General features: G+C 47.7%; 1 protein-coding gene and 1 long non-coding RNA gene across 29 annotated transcripts in view; one reads left to right on the forward strand and one right to left on the reverse strand.

Annotated features, from left to right (window-relative positions):
- CUX1 (cut like homeobox 1) overlaps positions 1–22,248 on the forward strand; it is a 472,306-nt gene that overhangs the window by 76,674 nt on the left and 373,384 nt on the right.
- Positions 16,421–18,840, reverse strand: LOC144339744 (uncharacterized). Its single transcript, XR_013415118.1, has 2 exons — positions 18,602–18,840; positions 16,421–17,816 (listed from the first exon to the last, which is right to left on the reverse strand). It is a non-coding gene; the product is annotated as an uncharacterized LOC144339744 (long non-coding RNA).

Below are 22,248 nucleotides of genomic sequence, written 5' to 3' on the forward strand. Positions count from 1 at the left end.
AACATCCAGTGGAGGTAAAGTGTTCAGGAAATAATTTCCTGGAAGAGGGAACTCTGCAGTTGCAAATGCAGCCTTCTTACAAGTTGCTTGTAAGGTGTTGAAACTCTCTGGCAATCCCAGTGACTGGAGATGTCCTGTTTTCTGGAAATGTAAGCTTTTCCACCTTCACTTTAGCTTAGACGGGGAACCAGGGTCTTTGTAGCAGAGATGCAGCTGCCCTGATGGCGGAAACACTCCCGCCAGTGTGTGGCGGGGTGCCCCCAGGGATTTGGGGAGAGAGAAGGCCAGTGGCAGGGACTGGCTGGAGGAAGAGGGTGCGAGGAAAAACACTGGCTGACATTTGAAGGAACGTGCTTCAGTATCAGGGAAGCCCAGCGTGGGATAATCGGTGTCTTGGCAGATGGGCTTGGCCGGGAGCCCCGAAGCCGGCAGTGTTTAGAGATCCAAAGAATAGGGGGGCTGTGGGGAGTCTGTTGGTTCACAGCAGTGTCCCCCAAACCAGCACAGTGGGATAAGAGTGGGCTCGCCAGGGAAGGACAGGGCGTTAGGTCCAGAGTTGCTTAAGTCCCCAGCGGTGGTCAAAATGCAGACATGAGAGACTGGGGGTTCAGAGATCACCTGAAGGATGACTGTCTCCCCCTCCGCCCCCGCCTTGGGTCAGAGCTGGCTGGGAGAGCCCATCCTGCAGCCTGTGCTTGGTGGGAATCAGCATGAGGGGTGCAAAGCGCTCGGCAAGGCCTGGCACCGGGTTTGTTCTTGGGATCAGAGTGATGCATGCGCCTTACATTTTTAAGCTGCCGGTTTTGTGGGTCAGTATGGGGAACAACAGTGAGTCCCTTTTCTAAAACATATATAAAGGTTGGTGCGAAAAATAGCAGCTTGTTTCTGCTTGTGTATTTCTACTCACTGCTAGGACACAAATCTACCCTCCCGTCTTCTGAATTGTTTTCCTTCAAACTCTGATTTAACTGCTATTTAGTTAACGAGCTGGGCAGGATAACCTTGAACTCTTCCAGGCTGTGGCTGTTAACCGTCACCATCTCCTGCTTCTCACTTTACACACTCACATGAGACCTTTTTTATTTCTGAAGTGTGGCCTGACATTGTTTAGACTGTTGTTTGGTGCTTATTTTTAACTGTTCTTTTGTCACTTAAGTAGGATGTCTTAATTCTTATTTAGTGTTAGATCACTTAGCAGGATTTTTTTGTTTTTTGGGGGGGAATATGATTTTGTGTCACATTTTGAATACTTCTCTATGGCAGTATCTTTTAGAGTTATTACGGACCCTGTGATTCTGTTCTCAAAGACTGTATCTCAGAATATATATCTAACCATTGGAGGTAGACACCAAAAATGCTTTATTTGATTGTCTCATTTGGGACTCTAATTCAGTGAAGTTGGCTGTTTGGAGTCTGAGACTGGATCTGTTTTTTTGTTTGTTTGTTTGTTTGTTTGTTTTTTGAGAGAGGGTCTTGCTCTTCTGCCAGGCTGGCGTGCAGTGGTTTGAACATGAGTTGATCACTGCAGCCTCTCACTTACGTGCTCAAGCAGTTCTCCTGCCTCAGACTCCCGAGTAGCTGGGACTACAGGTGCTCACCACCAGGCCCAGCTAATTTTTGTACTTTTTCTAGAGACAAGGCCTCATAAGTAGTTGTTGCCCAGGCTGGTCTCGAACTCCTGGGCTCAAGTGATCCTCCTACCTCAGCCTCCCCAAAGTGCTGGGATCACAGGCATAAGCCATCACACCCAGCCAGGACTGGATCCCTTGACTCACTTAATGATCAGGGTTTACTTCTGACCTGTGTGGGGTGCTGTGGGGAACCCAGAGATCAATAAGACAGCCCCTACCTTCTTGGAGCTGTATTTAACAGGGTCATAGAAGACACACTCATAATCAGAAACCATCCAGAATGTGACTTACGGCCAGGGAGAATAGGGAAGGGTTCATGGAGATGGTGGCATTTGATTGAATTCTGAATTTGGGGTTGTAGGTTTCAAATATTAATTTGGGGACAGTCATCCTTTATTTTTATTTTCCTCTCTAAATTTAAAGAAATTGTTATTTTAAAAAAAACAATTGGAATGGGTATTGAATTTCTGTGTGGAGAATATCTACCAGTTTTTCATCATTTTCTCCATTGCATAGTGTCAATAAATGTTAAATGGAATGGTCTGTAAGGCTTTGTTGATAATTTTCTTTTCTTTAACATAGACTTGTAAACTAGAAGCCCTGTGTGGGTAATGGGCGTGCCTATTTCAGCTTCTTGTCCCCAGAAATCCACTCCCTAAAAGGCTTATTGAGTGAATCAGATCTGGGAGCATCTCTTTTGTGTTGGAGCGGAGAGTCAGTCCGGGCTTTGAGTCTCTCCTTGCACTGACCAGCGGCAGGCTGAAGACAGTTGGACTTAAGAAAACTTCATCTAGAAGCAATATGCTGGTCAGATTCTTTCAATGCTAGGTTTAGTATCGCTCCTTTTTCTCCCATTTGGTGAAGTGGTATAATGCTTTAGCACATTTTAAATAAGATTACACAAGCGGCTGTTAGTTGGCATCAAGAATCTTTTAATCTGGAAAGAAAATGTTACCTCCTTCATTTGCAAAACAGAGTGTTTCTGGCACCGTATCCCAAAGTGTCTTCTGGTTGTTCCGTTTTTCAGAAGTTACTGTGGGCTTCTAATTACCCTCATTTAGACATCCAGGACAGAAATTGCCACTTCAACAAGAAAATTTTGTAATGAGCCGGAGGAAATGGTCTCATCATTACTACGTTATACGCAGTCTGAAAGTCTGCGTGGATTTTTATTTCACAAGAATGTGACTGTTTAATTGAAAAATGTTGTTCAAATGTGCTTTCTGTTCCTATCAGTATGTTGTTAATGCTTAATACAGCCACGCTCGAGTCAGTGAAAATTGGTGCCCTTTGCCAAAATACTTTTTTTCATTTTTGTGTAGAATTTTGTGATGCTAGATCTATTTTTGTTTAATTAGGCCCTGCAAGAAAATGAGGGAGAGCTGTATTTAAATTTTTAGACCGTTCAAGGGCCTAAAACTATCCTAGATGAAAGGCCCCCAAAATTAGCTTTAATATTTATTATATGAATAAAACCAATAGGGAAAACGTTTCCAGAAACCCTTTCTCTTTTTCCTTCTTCAGGCAGCTGGCTAAGATTAATTGCAGGCCTGAAAGTGGGCATGTTTGCTAGTTTCTCTCCTATTACTAGAAAATAACTCTAAGAGAGGAGAGAGATACCGTCTCCTTGTATTTGAGGGGCAGGTTGTAAATTTTGTAACTCACTAATATAAAATGTTTGTTGATAACATCATATTTTGCTTTCTGATAGAAAAGTCCTAATTTCTATATTTTTTTTTTTTACTTTTTATTTTTATTACTTTTTTTTTTTTTTTTTTAAATAGAGATGAGGTCTTGCTATGTTGCCCAGGCTGGTCTTAAACTCCTGGGCTCAAGCAACCTTCCCACCTCAGCCTCCCAAAGTGCTGGGATTATAGGCATGAGCCACTGCGCCTGGGAAGTTTTTTTTTTTTACTTTTTATTTTGTTTCTAATTTCTACTTTCGACAGGATTCCTTTTAAAATTTTATTCTAGAAAACAAAACTGCACGTGAAATATTTGCCTTGTAAACGGAAAGTTCTGAAAACGTCAGCTCCAGGCTGTGGTGTGAAGCCGTCTGGCTGATTCGCCTGGTAAGAAGCGTGTTTGGGGCACGGTGGGTCACCTCGCCCCCTGAGAGCGTTCTTTCATCATTTGAGCAGCCAAGCATCCCTTTTGGGCCAAGGGTTTGCCAAAGACTCTTACGTAGAGAAATGGACAGACCTAGTTGCATGCTGATGTTAGAGGCAGAGAGAAAGAGGAAAGATCCTTGTCTAGCTTAAGCCCCTGTGCTTCTTCCCCACATTTATTTGACTTCCCAAATTGGATTGGCTGTTGTGATTGAAAAGATTGTCAGCACTATGTAAATGAGAATGAGAAGTAAAAGTGCATCTCATGCAGATAATTTCTATGTAGATAATTTGCCATAAAAATTTATATTGCAGTCCTTAAAACCTTCGGAGATTTAGTCTGTCTAGGGAAAGGTGATTTATATGGCATTAAAACACTTTTTATGTCCCAGTCCTTTAGATTTAATGTTTATTGCCTATAAAAACGAAATCTTCTTGTGGATATTTAAAAGTTTTGGTACTGTGTGAAATATATATTCAAGTTAGAAATGCTTTGGAGATGTTGTAAATAAGTGGCAAATCTGTTGCTCAAAGTCCACTGTGCTGTCTGGGCCCGCATCTTGGCTTTGCACGCCTGAAAAGCTGCCCAGGGTACCGGTGTCTGAGCAGCGCCATAGTGGGGTTGCCAAGCAGGAGAATGTCTTATGTAGGGATTGTGTTGGTTTTTCAAAAAACTTAAATTAGCTAACAAGGATGGAACTATTATAATTCCTCAGAAAGTTATGCAAGGTCTGACCAGAATTTCATTCCAGTCTGAATTGGAATGAATTTCTGATCGGAAAGACTGAATTATGGCGCAGGAATTTTTTTTTTTTTTTTTTTTTTTTTTTGAGACAGAGCCTTGCTCAGTCACCCAGCCTGGAGTGCAGTGGCACGATCTCAGCTCACTGCATCCTCTGTCTCCCAGGTTCAAGCAATTCTCCTGCCTCAGCCTCCCAAGAAGGTGGGATTACAGGCGCCCACCATCACACTCGGATAATTTTTTGTATTTTTAGTAGAGACGGGGTTTCGCCATGTTGGCCAGGCTGGTCTTGAACTCCTGACCTCAGGTGATCCACCCGCCTCGGCCTCCCAAAGTGCTGGGATTACAGGCATGAGCCACTGCGCCCGGCCTATGGCGCCAGTTTTAAAGAGTGGAAGTGCTTTGACAATGCAATGCCCGGTGCCAAGCAGTTTTTAGGCCTTCGCAGCCACTCAGATGAACAGCACGCTTCAATTCTGGTCTTAAATAAAACTCTCATGGAGTAAATAAATCATATGGTGGGGGCGGCACTGCTGGGGAGGAGGGTGCTATTTAAGCATTTTGGGGGTTCCTGAAAGATGTTTCTCAAAGTGAGCACTGGAGAGGGGAGTACCTGGTTTGATTGTTGAACTAAAGCGTGGTTTCTGTGGCCCTAGGGAGTTCTTCCCTGGGTATGATTGAATTCCCTGAGTGCTGGGATGGTGGCCTCCCCAGCCTGTCCCCAGCTTCTCAGACTCCTTAAAACACTGCGTATTTTATTTAATTCAGTAACTTATTTTTGAGATTCAGTCTTGCCATGCCGCCCAGGCTGGAGTGCGTGCAGTGGTGCAATCTTGGCTCACTGCAACCTTCGCCTCCTGGGTTCAAGCTATTCTCCCGTCTCAGCCTCCCGAGTAGCTGGGATTACAGGCATGCGCCACCACGGCCGGTTAATTTTTGTATTTTCAGTAGAGAGAGGGGGTTTCACTGTGCTGGCCAGGCTGGCCTCAATCTCCTGACCTTGAACACTGGGTAGTTTAGAAATCATGTGGGAAGTGCTTTTCCTAGAGCTTTGTAGCTCCTCAAAAAGGCAGAAGTAATCAACTATGCTTCCCCATTGTAGCCACAGTTGGATCCCAACAGTAAAGGCCACTGGGAAACCATCTAGTCTGGGTGAGTCTGGCCTGGGACCCTGGCATGGGGAAGAGACTGGACATGGAGGCTTTGGATGGGCAGCTTGGTCTGGACAGTACTGGGAATAAAGGAACTTGAGACTTCGAAATTGCTGTAATGGGGGTGTTCTTACCTGTCCATAGGGGTGGGATGTCAGTAAGCTTTGCCGGTGTCTGTCCCATAGATGGATTCAGCTCTGCATTGCAGCCCCCAAAGGAGCCTGCATTCTTAAAAGAATGTTAGGGGAAAAAAGATTTAAGAGAGCACCTGAAGTCCTGAACCCCTTCAGATGGAATTCTTGGCTGCCTGTAGTCAGCTGCCAGTCCAGCCGCGCCCTCTAAAAGAAGTCGCAGAGACTGAGTTATCAGCGAGGCAGTGAAAAGTTGTCACGTTCGCCTAATTCTTGTAGAGGCAAGAGTGGGAGTAAACTGGAAGGGGGTGGATTATTGGTGATTTGGGGGCCACGTTTCCTTGTGTCACCTGTAAAGTTTGTTTGTTTGTTTGTTTGTTTGTTTGTTGTTTGGAGACAGGGTCTTACTCTGTCATGCAGGCTGGAGTGCAGCGGCGCAATCACGGCTAATTGCAGCCTCAACCTCCCCAGGCTCCCAAGTAGCTGGGACTATAGGCATGTACCGCTGCACTTGGCATATTTATTTATTTATTTATTTATTTATTTATTTTTATTTCTAAGAGACGGGGTTTTCTTATGTTGCCCAGGCTGGCCTCAAACTCCTGAAGCAATCCACCCACCTCAGCCTCCCAAAGTGCTGGGATTACAGGTGTGAGCCACTGCGCCTGGCTCACCCATAAAATGAAAATGAAAAGAACAGACCACAGCCAGCAGTCTTCCGACCTCCAGCTCTCGCAGGTGGTGGGCAGTCTTGCCCCAGGTGCAGCAGGTAGGCCAGGAAGCAGGTGTAGGGACAGAGCAACAGCAGGCACCGTGGGGACACACACAGTAAGTGTGGAATTGGTGTGTGTTTGCGGAAACGTGAATGGGCGAACGCAGGGGTGTACGAAGGTATACGCAGGAACGCCACAGTCAGCTTTGTGTAAAGTGGACCAGTGAACAGATTGCTAGTATTGCTTCTGACAGCACTGCTCCTCAGGGGAAAACGGTGAACTCACTTTAGAACTCGCCTTTGTCAGCTCCAACTAGACTCTGGAAGGAACACAAACGCTCAGACTTCCCCTTGACAGACTGTGAAGCAAAGCCAGTTACACAGCTACAGTCACTAATATTTTTGGTACAAAACAGTTGCTAAAATTAATTCCAGTCTGAAACTTGATGAATTCTCAGTCATGGAATTAACAGGTCTCAAATGGAAAAAAAAAAAAAAAATTAGCTTGATTAAAAATAAATGTTTGTGCTGGAAATGTGGAGCCCGTCTGTCCCTAACAAACTAAATACGAAGTTTTTCATCTTAGAGGATTTGTTTGCCTTTGAGTATTCATAGGGAAAGTGCACGTTTGTACCAGAAATTTAGAGACACACCCCCAGTAAGTTGTTATAAGCAGTCAGTATTATCCTTTTTGTGTAAGGCCAGCAGTCAGTCCCTATGATAAAGGGAAGATACAAGCCTGGCTCAGCAGTGGCCCCCCGAGTCTATCTGATGTGCAGAAAAGTCACACACACACCACTGTCTTGAAGGGCAACCTCCTTTCAGCCAGCACCCATTTGCTCCCTCTTATTAGGCCTTCCTCTGAATTTATATCAAGCAAACTATTTAGGACACATCTGTGAAGCAGGAAGTGTGTTTCATTTTGTTTTTAATGAGGTTTCAAACTCTCTCTTCCCATCTCTGTCCCTGGATGACAGCGCAGAGTTTTATGTCATTTGCTATTAGACGTCTTGTGGCTTGACATCCTCGAAGGCTCAGCCACCCCTGGGTGTGTTTGGTTAATACAGCAAGTGAAGAAGAAGGGGTGGTCTGTTAAGAATTTGGAGATTCTGGCCAGGTGCGGTGGCTCACGCCTGTAATCCCAGCACTTTGGGCGAGGGGCTGCAGGGTGGCAGCCGGGGGCGGCGGGGGGTGGGGTGGAGGGGGCATTGCTTGAGTCCAGGAGTTCAAGACCAGCCTGGGCAACATATCGAGGCCTCATTTCTACAAAAATTTTTAAAGAGTAGCTGGGCATGGTGGCATGCACTTGTCATGTCAGCTACTTGAAAGGCTGAGGCGGGAGGATTGCTTGAGCCCAGGAGTCCAGGTCTGCAGTGAGCTATGACCATGCCACTGCACTATAGCCTGAGTGACAGGGCGAGATGTTGTCTCTTAAAAAATAATAAAAGAAAAAAATAAAAGAAAAAGTAGAGGTTCTGTGCTTAGTTAATTAGAAAATTTCCAACAACGCAATCAGTTAGACGTTCATAATTATTTCTGCTGATGTAAGTATCACAACGCAGGTCATGGGCAACAGTTTACCATTTTCACACCCAGCTTCAATGTTAAATGTCCCCCGGAGTATAGCGTGACCAGTCTGATATTATCATCCCCAAATCTTTATAGTTTTAGCTATTGGGATGGATGACTGAATAACCATTTTTTTTTCCAGTGTGCTGGTCTTGGAGTTTTGCTTATTGGTGCGTGTGTTTCAAGAGGAACCTCTGTTCCTTGGACTTGATGTAAAGTGGCAAGTCATGCAAAAAGCTGGATTTTATCAATAGTTTTTGTCTAAAAACCAAAACCAAAAAATCCTTCCCCCGAAGTCCTAGTGCTTGAAATAAACCGCCCTCCTACCCCCACCCAGCTTGTCCGCGTGGATCCAGTAGCACCCCCGGTACCCTGGTGGGCCTTTTTGGCAGCCCCGAGGGGTCAGGGATCTAGGGGGATGAGTCACCGCGGGGAGCGCAGATGCACTTGGAGTGGGGAATTGCAGGGGGAGACCCATTCCCCTGCTTTAAACCGCAAATGTCTTTTGATATCTAGTAAAATTGGCAAGCAGAATGATTGAAAACATGTGAGAGGTAACTGGATCTAAGTCTCAAGTAGTACATATTTGAGAAGTTTTCCCCAATGTAAAAGTCACTCTTTAAGAGCCTTAAACTAATAAAAACAAGGAAATTCCATGTTACGGCTGCCACTCGGCCTTTTCATTTTTATTCCAGAAGTCAGATCTGACAGGTCAGCAGCTCACTGGTCTGAGCTCCCCGTATTTAAAGCAGTAGGGACGAGGAGAAGAACTGGCAGCCGCCGGGACGGGGAAGTCTCCAACGCTGTTCAGTGCCAGGCTCGTAATTCCATCTTAGTTTATCCTATTTTCTCTTCTTGGGGCGGCTTCCTGTATTTACTTTATTCACCAAAGCTGCTTCAGGATTCCTTTAGAGACCATTCTTGTTTCTTTCCGTTTCTGTGTCCTTCTTTTCTTGAGACAGAGTCTCGCCCTGTTGCCCAGGCTGGAGTACAGTGGCACGATCTTGGCTCACTGCAACCTCTGCCTCCTGGGTTCAAGCAGTTCTCCTGCCTCAGCCTCCTGAGTAGCTGCGATTACAGGCACGTACCACCACACCTGGCTAATTTTTGTATTTTTAGTAGAGACAGGGTTTTGCCATGTTGGCCAGGCCGGTCTCGAACTCCTGACCACAGCTGATCTGCCTCCTTTGGCCCCCCACAGTGCTGGGATTACAAGGCGTAAGCCACTGCACCCGGCTAATTTCCTTTATAGTTACACTGGCTTGGAGGAATAACATACTGAGTGGCGTGGAAGGCACTGGTGCACATTAGTGTAGCATCCCAGAGCCCCGTCCACTGGCGGCTGCTTGTGCATGGCTACCTGTGGCTTCTTGTCTGTGATGGAACCTCGTGGGCAGAGAAATGGCTGGAGAGCATCACCAAGGCTGCCTGGTCCAAGTTGCTTCCTGTTGCTGCGTGGGCGGTGTCCTGGGGTCCAGGCCCTGGGTGGTAGCGATAAGATGGTGATGGGGTGGAGTGGGGTCCTTGCAGATCCCACATTACTGGGTGGCCTTTTGCCCTTCAAACCAGATCACAATCCCCTCCCTGCCAGGTGGTCTTCAAGAAGGCACAGGAGGCTGGGTACGGTGGCTCACGCCTGTAATCCCAGCACTTTGAGAGGCTGAGGTGGGTGGATCACTTGAGGTCAGGGGTTCGAGACCAGCCTGGTCAACACGGACAAACCCTGTCTCTATTAAAAATACAAAAAAAAGTTAGCCAGGTGTGGTGGCGTGCTCTTGTAATCCCAGCTACTTGGGAGGCTGAGGCAGGAGAATCGCTTGAACCCAGGAGGCCGAGGTTGCGGTGAGTCAAGATTGTGCCGCTGCACTCCAACCTGAGTGATTCTGTCTCAAAAAAAATAAAAAAATAAAGAAGTCACAGGAGGCCCAGCATACAGAAAACATCAGGTATAGAGAGATGTCCTTCCTGGGCCAAAACAGGTGGTGTCGTTTTGCTGAGTTTGATAGAGAAAAAATCCTGATGTCTGTGTACATAAGAAGTGACGTCTAGAGTTCGAGAAAAACCGGTGATGAGAACTTGAACTTGGAGGAGTCACAGGGAGATTGGGAACGCTTTGTAATTGGCATGAATTTCCTGCCTCCAGGGGCCTGGCGCAGAGACCTAGGATGAAGAGGGGGCCACTGAGCGGGGTGTGAACTTGGAGAGTGTGGGGAGCTGCCCCAGCCGAAGGCACTGGATGGGAATTCATGCCAGAACCCCATCACATAGTGGCAGGAGCTGTAATTGTGCTTCTTAATTGTGTATCCTCATTTAGTGTGAGTTTAGATGGTTAGCAATAGCTCGTTAGCTAGCTTTTCAGAGTCAAAGTTAAAGAGCCCCCCAGCTATCTTGTAGAAAGCCCCCTGGACAGGATGGGGTGATGCTGATAGCTGGAGTCTCTGTTCCAGTGCCCAGAATGGGGAGACTGGCAGTACTTCCGGGCAGCCCACGAAGCAGCCCCTTCCCCCCGCTGGTGTCCCTCACGTCCAGCAGAGCTAGAAGTGAAACTCACTGAGGATTGACACGGCCCCTTTAAAATCGCATCTCCACTCTTGGCACCAGGAGCCGTCATGTAGTGTAACCTGTTGGTGCCCAGAACCCAGGTTTCCTGGTGGCAGCCAGCGGTACCAGTGCCAGGAGGCAGCGAAGGAATCACTTGCGACGCCCGCTCTCTCTGCCATACGAGCGTCGTTCTGCGGGGCCATCTGGCTGGCAGCAGCTCTCAGCCAATGGCAGGATGTTGTAAACCTCACTCGCTGAATGCGGCACCGAAAATCTTGAAAATTAACTGCAAAAATAAAATCAAAGCTGGCTCCGAGATGGTATTTCTTGGCCTGGCATAAGCTCTCCGGATGAACTTGCTCTGCCTTGTTGATAGATGCTTCTTACTAGTTTGGTTTTTTCCCAGGAGCCAGTTGGCATCTTTTAACTTTTCCTTGTAAAATCCAGGCAGAAACATTTTGAGAGCTTTCTGGAGTTTTTATTTGCTAATTAAAATGTGAGAAGGGAACACAGCCACAGGTAGAGGTCTAGTGCAAGCCACAGCTGTGATTCAGAAGAAAAAATAAAAAAGCCAAACCTGACAGTTTCAAAATGAAGTTATTAGCACTTCACCTATAACTGTGATAGCTTTTAACTTGCATGATCCTTCTCTTAGGCACCACCTCCCACCCGAACCCCAGAGCATATGGGAAAAGGAGCTTATGTGTGTACGTTGCAGGATACTTAATAGCTGAAGAATCTAACAGGGATAACTACCATCTCTCTGGAACTTTTTTAACTTAGAAGAGTATGTCTTGTTCTGTTTATGTATCACATAGTTTTCCAGCAACCCTGGGAGGTGAGGTAGGTGGTATATTTTACCAATGGGAAAATCGAGGCTCAGGAAGTCTTGGTGACTTGCTCAAATTCCCATAATAAGAAGCCGCTGAATCCAGGATGGAACCTGGTCTACCCCAAATGCCTCTACTGCTTCCTAGGCCCCAGTAATGCCTCTGGGTAGGGTGGGCCCAGCTCTGGAAGAAACACGGCTATGAAAAACATCACCCAATATTGGGTCACCAGCCTTCTTCCGCTTGCAAAATAATTAAGCAAAATCTGTTTTTATTTGTTTTTGAGACGGAGTCTCGCTCTGTCGTCTAGGTTAGGGTGCAGTGGTGTGAACTTGGCTCACTGCAACCTCCATCCCTAGGGTTCTAGCGATTCTCCTGCCTCAGCCTCCCGAGTAGCTGGGATTACAGACTTGCACCACCACACCTGTCTATTTTTTTTGTATTTTTAATAGAGACAGGGTTTTGCCATGTTGGCCAGGCTTGTCTCGAACTCCTGACCTCAGGTGATCCACCTGCCTCGGCCTCCCAAAGTGCTGAGATTACAGGTGTGAGCCACTGTGCCTGGCCGCAAAATCTATTTTAATTCTCCAAGTCGTAAACAGCCAGTGGCCCACCAGGCCCAGCTGTATGTTCTCAGAGACTCCCCAAAGCGTATATGTCCCGGGCAAACACACACTAGGTGGTTTGTGTTGCTCCCCAGTAGACCGTGTCTGCCCCGGCAGATGTCAGTGGCTGAGAAGCCCCAACAGGGAGCGAGCCACAGACCCGTGGATGGCTTCCCCGCCAGCGTTCTCCTCGCGAAGGGGAAGGGAGCCTTTGCCAGAATGACTGGTGCCCTAACAAATTGATTCCTGCCAAACAATAGAAATAAATATTTTCAGCAGACAGAAATGTTGGCTCCGAAAGCATTCAAATTAAAGGCTTATTTCTGAAACAAATACTTTAGGAGGAAAACATTTTTACCAGCGCAGATGAGATCAGAGCTATTCCTTTTGGCAGTGGCAGGATTATTTTGAGACTCAGCCACAACGGTTTCCCTGCCCCGTCTCGTTTTTCACTGATGACCTCGCCCCCTGTTTCATGGAGACAGGGAATTGCATTCAGCTAGAGGCATGGCGAAGAGGTGGTGGCATGGTGTCCTGCAGAGAGCCTCAGTTGGACAGTGGGCCGAATTGGATTCAAATCCAGGCCCTACCTCTCCTGCTGTGATTTCGGCAAAGCCCGTCAGTCATCTGATCGTCAGCTTCCTCAGTCTGTGAAATGGGGCGGTGCCTAACTTACAATGGTTAATAGCATTATCCTCAGGACCTGAGGGTCATTGGAGGCCAGCACTGTCCCTGGAACTCCCTGTGTTGATGAAATGGTCTCTACCCACCCCAGCAAATATCATTGCCACTAGCTACATGTAACTGTTGGGCCCTTGAAGTATGGCAGCTGGAGCAGAGGGAGCACATTTTAAATTTAACTTAGATGAACTATAATCCACATGTGGCCACTGGCTACTGTTTTGGATAGTGCAGTTCCTGCTCATCCGTCTCATTTCATTAGCTGGTGCCTGGAGCCAATTAATTGGTTGGAGGGTCAACCTACTACAAATCTCCCAGCTCCTCTGTGCCGGATGCAGCTGTGCGGAGTTTGGGCCTGCCTGTTCTCTTTGACATCCATCTTCTGTCTTGCAGCCAGAGCAGTGGGGCAGTGCCATCGAGTTTGGCAGAGGAATGAATATCTTAGCCACGAACTCCCCAAATCAACCTTCCTGGGTATCTCTTAATTTTCTAAGAGAGGGGTCTTGCTATGTTGTCCAGGCAGGACTCGTGGTCTCTTTCCACCTCAGCCTCCCGAGTAGCTGGGACTGCAGTTGTGCACCCCCACACCCCTCTGATGTTTCTTAATTTTAACAAGTTCTCACATGTCTCATGATGTATGCTAAGTATAAAAAGAATAACAGAAGGCATGAAGTCAAGGGGCTTGTTTCCCAGGCATTTGTTACATTAATGAGAAGTGAGTCACATTTATGCAAAGCCTCAGTTTCCTTATCTGTAAGACCAGATCAGCAAAGCTCCTGTGGCCACCTCTCTCCCTGGTTGACCCTGAGGCCAACAGGAGGGGCAGGGTCAGCAGCGGGCCAGACCTCAGCAGCCCCTCCCCATCCTGGTCTGGGGGAACACAGGAGGCAGAAAAAAAGTGACCTACCCAAGGCGGGCGGTGGCGGGGGAGGTCCCACTTTAACAGGATGCAAGATGGCCGGGAGAAGGCTGCAGAGAACCCAGGCAAATGGAGATTAGCAGACCCCAAGAACTATACCCCAGGGGGCTGGGTGGGCGGGGGGATTAGGGTCCTCTGGGCTCCTTTCACAGCCGAAGATTGTAGTGGGGAGCACTGTGTGTGCTTACAAGGCTGAGGCTGGCAGGCAGAATTGTGTGTTGTTTTGAGATAACAGCCACAACAGAGCAGTAAAGAACACTGCATATAAAATGGACATTTTTTTTTTTTGTAGCTCAAAAATGGTCAAATATCAGTAATTTCATGCGGTTTGAGTAATCCATAAAGCAGAGCCCTTCTCGTTAGGGCTGAGAATTATCCTCCCCTCTCCCTGCCACAGAGCCAGCCACGTGGCCTGCCCCCGGCACCTGCTCTGCCTTACATGTCATTATGCGTCTCCGAGACAGCGTCTCTCACATCTCACCGTTTAAATGAGCGTCTAGCAAGTGTTCCATGGAGTGCAATGCTTGTTGGATACATCTGGCATTTTCGTCTTTGCAGAGTGGGTTTGTGACGGGGTGAAAAACGAAAAAACAAATTCTTGATTCTTGATGGAAATCTCTCAGCCCTGAGAGATTTTTATAAAAAATAAAGCCTTTATTAAAAAGGCTTGTGGGAAAACTTTGTATGCATAGCTTTTGTACTCATAGACCAAATTATAATTTTTTATTCAATCTTATTTTCTGAATAGGTAATGTGTTCACTTGGTCCAAAATCAAAATTTTAGCTGGGTCCAGTGGCTCACATCTGTAATGGCAGTACTTTGGGAGGCTGAGGTGGCGGGTGGGGGGGATCACTTGAGCTCAGGAGTAACATGGTGAAACCACGTCTTTACAGAACACACACACACACAATGAGCTGGACATGGTGGCACGTGCCCATAATCCCAGCTACTCAGATGGCTGAGGCGGGAGGATTGCTTGAGCCAGGAGTTCGAGGCTGCAGTGAGCTGTGATTGCACCACTGCACTCCAGCCTGGGTGACAGAGTGAGACCCTGTCTCCAAAAAAATAAAATTTGTATGTTTATATACTGAGAAATCTTGTCTCCGCCTTTGTCCCTTTTCACCCCTACTGTTTACCCCAAGTCAGTACTGTACTTCTGTTCATTTTCTGGGGGTGTGCTGCACAGATTCAAGAGAATAGCATTTTCATGGAAAGGCTGCAGCTTGTAAGTTTCACTTGAATTTCTGTGACTGGGAGTTCATATCAAATGATCTCTCAGAACCAAGAAATACTGACACATATCAAATGTATAATAACGTTTTGAGAATTTTCTTTTTTCTTTTTTTTTTTTTTCAGACAGAGTCTCACTCTGTTGCCCAGGCTGGAGTGCAGTGGCGTGATCTCGGCTCACTGCATCCTCCACCTCCCGGGTTCAAGTGATTCTCCTGCCTCAGCCTCCCAAGTATCTGGGATTACAAGTGCCTGCCACCACGCCTAACTAATTTTTGTATTTTTGGTAGAGATGGGGTTTCACCATGTTGGCCAGGCTGGTCTTGAACTCCTGACCTCAGGTGATCCACCTGCCTTGACCTCCCAAAGTGCTGGGATTATGGGCGTGAGCCACTGTGCCTGGCCCCATTTTGAGAATTAAAGGAACATGGGCACATAATCTTTATACGAGGTGGAGTCAGATTGAATAGCAAGAGGAAGAGAAACTGACGTCCATGCTCTTTGCACTGGGTGTTTTATGTGACTTAGTCCTCATAGCAGTTCTCTGAAGTATGCATCAGGCTGTCCCCATTTTACATTAAATCGCTTGCCTGGATCACTCAGCTGGGGAGGGTGAGAGCCAGGCGACCTACCCAAGGCTGTGTCTCTGGGTGGGGGGCTCAGAAGCTCTCTCCCTCGTTTTGCAGTAACCAGACATTGTCTCCTATAAATTGTAGCAACTGGAAATGAACCAGGTCTTTTCCTGCCCTCTGATTTTGGTGGAAGATGTGACCTACCCAGGAAAAGCACGATGATTTTAGGAGTTTAGGTGCACGAAGCTATTTTCCAAGCATGCTCATTCTTCTCCCAATTTGGGACACATTGCTGCCCCTCTGCCCTCATCTGTGGGGCTGAGGGAGCTGGAGTGACAGCCACAGCAGACCAGTCTGCATCCTTGTATGCCTTGTGGGAAGCAGCAGAGGAGGTGGCGTTGAACCCATCTTACAGATTCGGTGGCTTGCTGAAGGCCATTCCCCCGACAGGCAGTGGGAATCCATGTTCACTCTGGTCCCTTGGATCAGAAATTCAGTGCCCTTCCCTCCACACCACGCTGTAGATACCTCTTTCCTCTCCTGGACCCGGGACATCCTCTCTTCTTCAGGGTACTGGGGACCAGGATCCACCCTTGTGGTGAGAAAACCACACCATAAATAAACACAGCCACCATACGCCGTGAGATCTGGCCAAGAGGTTTCCTTCTGTTCATTCGGCCCTGATCTCCAAGATGGGAAAGCATTGCCAGCTGCCCTGTGTAGAGATTCCTGAACACACGGCGTTTCTTATTAACCCCCCAGATAACCAGAACATCAATCTTTGGGCAAGCACTCGCTTCTTCACATGCCCCGTATCTGTTTCTTTCTTTTCTTTTCCTTGTCTTGTCTTTCTTTTCTTTTTTCTTTTTTTCTTTTTAAAATGAGACAGGGTCTTGCTTTGTTGCCCAGGCTGAGCTCGAAATTCTGGCCTCAAGTGATCCTCCCACCTCAGCCTCCCAAATAGCTGGGACTACAGGTGTGCGCCACCATGCCCAGCTATCTTTTTTTTTTTTTTTTTTTTTTTGGGGGGGGTACAGACAGGGTCTTGTTATATGGCCCAAGCTGGTCTCAAAGTACTGGGCTCAGGTGATGCCCCCACCTCGGCCTCCCAAAGTGTTGGGATTACAGGTGTGAGCCACTGCGGCCAGCTATTCTTTAATTTACTAACACTGACTACCTGCCTGTGATGTCCCCGGGACCCTGCAAAGTTCGGGGAAATTCATAGTGAGCAAAACATAGGCCCTGCTGGAGTTTACAGCCCATGGGGAGATGGCACCACCCCTGTGCCCAGACTAGGGGAGCTGCCACACAGCCACTCTCTGAGCTGGGCACACAGGTTCCCATCTCTTATGAGGTGAGGCAAGAGCAGGGAGGGAGTCAGGGAAGTGGCATCGGAACAATTTTTGGAAGAGAGAAAGGAAAGGTTTCCAAGCAGAAGGAAGAGCCTGTGGCGAGGTCCGAGGGGAAAGGAGGGGACCCTGTTCTCTGGGGACAGTAGGGGAAGGCCAGTGTGCCAGGGCAGGGTTCTGGGGGGCCCTGGGTGGTCTTATCCGTGGCCCTCAGGAAGCCACAGAAGGCGTTTAAGCAGGGAACGCCAAGTTCACGGCGGGCTTTGGCAGGGCGCGCCCCCTGTCCTGGAGGACTGTGTCCTGGTCATCTCTCCAGGCCCCCACCGCATGCCCTTGAGGACTAGGAAGCGTGCCTTCTTCTCTGCACCAGGCTGACTGCTAGCAGCTCCCGTATCTCCAGCTTTCCTGCTTTCCATTATGCTTTTTGCCTCTTTTTCCTCACTGCCAGCCCAGGCCTGTGTGGTGTGGTGGGGTGGCTGGGAGCTCACTGCTCAGCGAGTGGTTCCCTGGGTCTCTCCCTCCCACTGTCCCATCTTTGCCACTCATCTGCTGCCCCCCCGGGACCCCTTTTGGAGGTCAGTCTCACTCTGTGGAAACTCTGGCTTCCTGGTTCGAGATGCCCCCTCTGGCCCACGTGTCTGACATCACGTACCAGAACACTGTGGCCATCATTCAGAAGTTTTTATGACATAGCAGTGAATCAAAGCCTGTCAGTGGGAAAGTGATGGGGAAGGATTAAGTGTCTGAGAACATTTGGGAAATATGAGGTTAGACCTGGTTCTCAAACTTATGAAACAGGCGAAAACATGAACGTTCACTTTGGGAATTCTGCAAGATTCTCCTTTAAATGGAGTCCATGAGGAGGACAGAATGAATTTTCTGCAGCGTTACGCAGGAGCACTTTTCTGGAAATGAGATTTCCTGGGACCTTGTCAGCCCTTCATAGCCTAGGTCTCCTTACTAGGGGGAAAGAAATGAGATTTTATTTGTTTTTATTTTTATTTTTTTTATTTTTTGAGACGGAGTCTCACTCTTTTGCCCAAGCTGGAGTGCAGTGGCACGATCTCGGCTCACTGCAACCTCTGTCCCCTGGGTTCAAGTGATTCTCATGTCTCAGCCTCCTGAATAGCTGGGATTACAGGCATGCATCACCATACCCGGCTAATTTTTGTATTTTTAGTAGAGACGGGTTTCACCATGTTGGCCAGGCTGGTTTCAAACCCCTGACCTCAGGTGATCCACCTGCTCCAGCCTCCCAAAGTTTTGGGATTACAAGTGTGAGCCACCCACCGGCCACAAACTTATGAAATAAGCCAAAACATGAACTTTAACTTTAGGAATCTACAAGGTTCTCCTTTAAATGGAGCCCACGAAGAGAACAAATGAACTTTCTGCAAATGAGGTATCCTAAGACATTGTCAGCTGTTCAAAGCTTAGGTCTCATTACTGGAGGGGAAAAAGTAAGATTTTAAAATATAAATGTGTGGCCGGGCGCCGTGGCTCACGCCTGTAATCCCAGCACTTTGGGAGGCCGAGGCGGGCGGATCACAAGGTCAGGAAAACGAGACCATCCTGGCTAACATGGTGAAACCCCATCTCTACTAAAAATAGAAAAAGTTAGCTGGGCGAGGTGGCGGGCGCCTGTAGTCCCAGCTACTCGGGAGGCTGAGGCGGGAGAATGGCGTGAACCCGGGAAGCAGAGCTCCCTTGGATCAGAAATGAGTGCTCTTCCCTCCACACCACGCTGTAGACACCTCTTTCCTCTCCTGGACCTGGAACATCCTCTCTTCTTCAGGGTACTGGGGACGAGTGAGCCGAGATCACGCCACTGCACTCCAGCCTGGGCGACAGAGCGAGACTCCCTCTCAAAAAAAAAATAAATAAATAAAATATCAATGTTTAGCCAGACTCAGTGGCTTACCCCTGTAACCCTAGCACTTTGAGGAGGCTGAGGTGGGAGGATTGCCTGAGCCCAGGAATTTGAGGCCAGCCAGGACAACATAGCAAGAACCCCATCTCTTTAAAAAAAAAATAAATAAATAAAACAACCAAAAAAAACTCATCATTTCCCTTTAGGAGTAGGCATTACGTTTATGTGCTTAAAATACCAAAGGTACCCAAGTGTAGGTAATGAAAGACTTTCCCGCCCCCAAGTGAGTGCCCAGTCCCTTAATTTCCCTCCCCGGGTGCGGATACTACCAGTATCTTATGTTTGCAGAACCTTCTACAGAACCTTGTGTAGGTAGAAGCAGATTCTATGCATCTATGTATATCTGTGTATTTGCAGTGACTAGATTGATTGCTGTTGATGGACATATTTTGGGGAGGTATTTTTACACTTTCATTACCGAGCACAGGCTCGCAGGATGGCACTTTCCCGCACGCACCACCACGCCTGGCTAATTTTTGTATTTTTAGTAGAGACAGGGTTTCACCATATTAGCCAGGCTGGTCTGGAACGCCTGACCTCAGGTGATCTGCTCGCCTTGGCCTCCCAAAGTGCTGGGATTATAGGCATGAGCCACTGTGCCCAGCCAGGGTTTTTTTTTTTTTTTTTTTTTTTTTTTAAATAGAAACGGGGTTTCACTATGTTGACCAGGCTGGTTTCGAACTCCGGACCTCAGGTGATCCACCCGCCTCAGCCTCCCAAAGTGCTGGGATTACAGGTGTGAGCCACCATGACTGGCCTCGTTTTCTCCCTTTTCTAAGCCCCCCACCTCTGTTTTTGTCCCGCTGTCTGGTCCTGTCTGTCTTGTTTCATCTGGCAGTCAGGGTTGACTTGTGATTTACCTGCACATCCCTGGAGCCCCTGGCCTGGTGGGGGATGCTGGTGGCAGAGTGAATTCGGGTCTGAGGCCAAGCATGTGTCTCTGAGAATACAGAAAATGAACCATGATGTAGCGTTTACTGTGCCACAAACTTGAAATACATCATTTTGATTATGTCCAGAGAGAGGAAGTCATTTGACCACAGCCACACAGGTTACAGCAGGGATGGGGCCTGGGGTCCAGGTGTGAGCTACCACACCCACCCCACATACACTTCAAAGATGAGCAAATCCAGGCTGAGTGCAGTGGCTCAAGCCTGTAATCCCAGCACTTAGGGAGGCTGAGGTGGGAGGATCACTTGAGGCCAGGAGTCCAGTCAGGTTTGGGAGGTTGAGGCAGGATGATCACTTGAGGCCAGGAGTCCATTCAGGTTTGGGAGGCCGAGGCAGAAGGATCACTTGAGGCCAGGAGTCCATTTCAGGTTTGGGAGGCCGAGGTAGGAGGATCACTTGAGGCCAGGAGTCCATTTCAGGATGGGGAGGCCGAGGCAGGAGGATCACTTGAGGCCAGGAGTCCAGTTCAGGTTGGGGAGGCCAAGTCGGGAAGATTGCTTAAGGCCAGGAGTCCAGTTCAGACACCACCGTTTGAAGCGTCTTGAGGTGTTTTCAGTAGGGGGCTGGGAGAGGTGATGGAAAGAGGCTGGTGGGTGGGCTTAGGCCCACCACGTGTTTCTAGCCAGAGAACCCTCCATTCATCCAAATGATTCTGTTGTTGGAAATGGAACAAAAAATAAAATGCTCTTAGGACCTTCCTGTGCAGGAACCATGGCCGACCTTTCCCTTTTTTACAAGTGATCTATTTTTTCACTAACAAAACCATTTAAGATTTCTATATAGGATGTGCTGTTTGATTAGTTTGACAGATAATCCCCCAAGAGACATCAGATGAACTCACTCTTTGGATTAAAGTGTGAGATAATAAAACGAGAATACTTGTATTGCTGATGTGGCCAGCCCAAGTATGTTTTTCTTACCAGCCCAGGGGTTCTGGGGGCAGGAGGTGTCCTTTGCAGGCCTAGAAGGACCCACCCTGTGGGAGCCTGGCCCTGTGACTTGCAGGAAGTCTCAGTGGGAAATGGTGGGGATGCCTCCCACAGCTCACACTTTAAAACAAACAACTGACAATTACACTTTTTTTTTTTTTTTTTTTTTTGAGACAGAGTCTCGCTCTGTTGCCCAGGCTGGAGTGCAGTGGCATGATGTCGGCTCACTGCAACCTCCGCCTCCCGAGTTCCAGCGATTCTCCTGCCTCAGCCTCCCAAGTAGCTGGGATTCCAGGCTTACGCCACCACGCCCAGCTAATTTTTTCTATTTTTAGTAGAGATGGGGTTTCACCATGATGGCCAGACTGGTTTCGAACTCCTGACAATTACACTTTTTGAGACAGGTTCTCCCTCTGTCACCCAGGCTGGAGTGCAGTGACTTGATTATGACTCACTGCAGTCTTGACCTCCTGGGCTCAAACGATCCTTCCGCTTTAGCCCCCCAAGTTACTGGAACCACAGGCACCCACCACCATGTCCAGCTAATTTTTGTATTTTTTGTAGAGATAGGGTTTCGCCATGTTGGCCAGGCTGGTCTTGAACTCCTGGGCTTAAGCAATCTGCCTGCCTCGACCTCCCAAAGTGCTAGGATTACAGGTATCAGCCACTGTGCCCAGCCCACATACACTTTAAAGGTGAGCAAATCCAAGCCAGACATGGTGGCCCATATCTGTAATTCTGCACTTTGGGAGGCCGAGGTGGGCAGATTGCTTGAGGCCAGGAGTTCAAGACCAGTCTGGCCAACATGGCAAAACCGCCTCTCAACTAAAAATATAAAAATCAGCTGGGTGTAGTGGCTCACACCTGTAATCCCAGCTTCTCGGGAGGCTGAGGCTTGAACCCTGGAGGTGAAGGTTAACCAGTGAGCTGAGATCACGCCAGTGCACCCTAACCTGGGCGACAGAGAAAGACCGTCTCAAAAAAAAAATATATATATATAGGCATATCCAAATGGATCTCTGGTCTTATTAAAATACCTATCTGGGAGAAAAATTTTCCCACAATTTCTGTTAAGCAGACAGCTGGTTACATGGTAGTTTTGTTTGTTTGTTTGTTTGTTTTTATTAAAGTTCTAGGGTACATATGCACAACGTGCAGGTTTGTTGCATATGCATACATGTGCCATGTTGGTGTGCTGCACCCATTAACTTGTCATTTACATTAGGTATATCTCTTAATGCTATCCCTTCCCCCTCCCCCCTTCATGGTAGTTTTTAAAATTTTGTTTTTAATAACATCTGAAATGCCTGGCTGAAAGTCTGGAGTTGGGGGCAGAGAGAAACTTAAAATGTTAGGTGTTTGCCCTTTGAGGAGCTGTCAGAATTGGAGAAAAAACATCCCAGAAGTTGTAATCAGTGAGGAAAACAGGATTCCAGCTATCCAGAGCGCCCCGGCTGTACACCAGCATCACGGGATGAGGGATGCCTGTGTGCACGTCGCCCTTGGTTTCTGAGCTGAAACAGCAGCAGCCGGGCCGACTTGGTGATAGGCTCGGCCTGCCCCTGCGGTGGACTGCCTGGGCCTTGGCCTTGGTCTTGGCCCTGTGGTGGATGATCTGAGCCTTGACCTTGGCCCTCCAGTGGATGATCTAAGCCTTGGTCTTGGC

The sequence above is a fragment of the Macaca mulatta genome, chromosome 3 (genome assembly GCF_049350105.2).
Source record: "Macaca mulatta isolate MMU2019108-1 chromosome 3, T2T-MMU8v2.0, whole genome shotgun sequence".
Taxonomy (NCBI): domain Eukaryota; kingdom Metazoa; phylum Chordata; class Mammalia; order Primates; family Cercopithecidae; genus Macaca; species Macaca mulatta.